Source organism: Tupaia chinensis, unplaced genomic scaffold (genome assembly GCF_000334495.1).
Source record: "Tupaia chinensis unplaced genomic scaffold, TupChi_1.0 Scaffold149666_1, whole genome shotgun sequence".
Classification (NCBI taxonomy): Eukaryota; Metazoa; Chordata; class Mammalia; order Scandentia; family Tupaiidae; genus Tupaia; species Tupaia belangeri.
In genome coordinates, this window is record NW_006209511.1 from 31,596 (window position 1) to 32,183 (window position 588).

General features: G+C 38.4%; 1 pseudogene; it reads left to right on the top strand.

Annotated features, from left to right (window-relative positions):
- The window catches only part of LOC102489948 (heat shock protein HSP 90-beta pseudogene), a 9,368-nt pseudogene that overhangs the window by 309 nt on the left and 8,471 nt on the right, over positions 1-588 (top strand).

Genomic DNA, 588 nt, shown 5'->3' on the forward strand with positions numbered 1-588 from the left:
GAAGGGGAACAGATTATGCAAAATGAGCTACCAAAATAAAAGAGTGTTCCTCCCTCAGATATCCTTGAGCCTAAAAAGACCCAAACTATAGACCTCATATCTTTAGATAGTGATGAAAAAGTCACACAGGACAGTGAAAAAACTAAAATCCCTAGAAATCAGAAAGATAACTATGCCCCAAAACTTTGCACAAACCAGAGAAGTACCTAGGTGCAGGCAGTCAGGGTATTGCTACACCTAAGAATCAAAACCATACAGAATTAATTAGTGCCTAGGTGTGAGCAGTCATAGGTAATGCTACATCTAAGAATAGGATTTTGTGTATAGACATCCTAAAACGTACTTTAAAACAAAAAGGTATTCAGGTCAGTAAAAGTCAGCTCCCATCATTCTGAACACCGAAGTCCTTCTGACCAGGAGAAATTAGAAGAGGCTGCCTCTGATTATCACAACAGTTGGCCTCTGGAGGAGTTTAAAACTTTTAATTCAAAGAAAAGAAAACAGGCTTTTAAACCTGTGAGGTTTAAGGGAGCAGTCAAAAAGATCAATGTCAAGATAACCCCAGGGAAATTGTCTCTTGTAATTCTG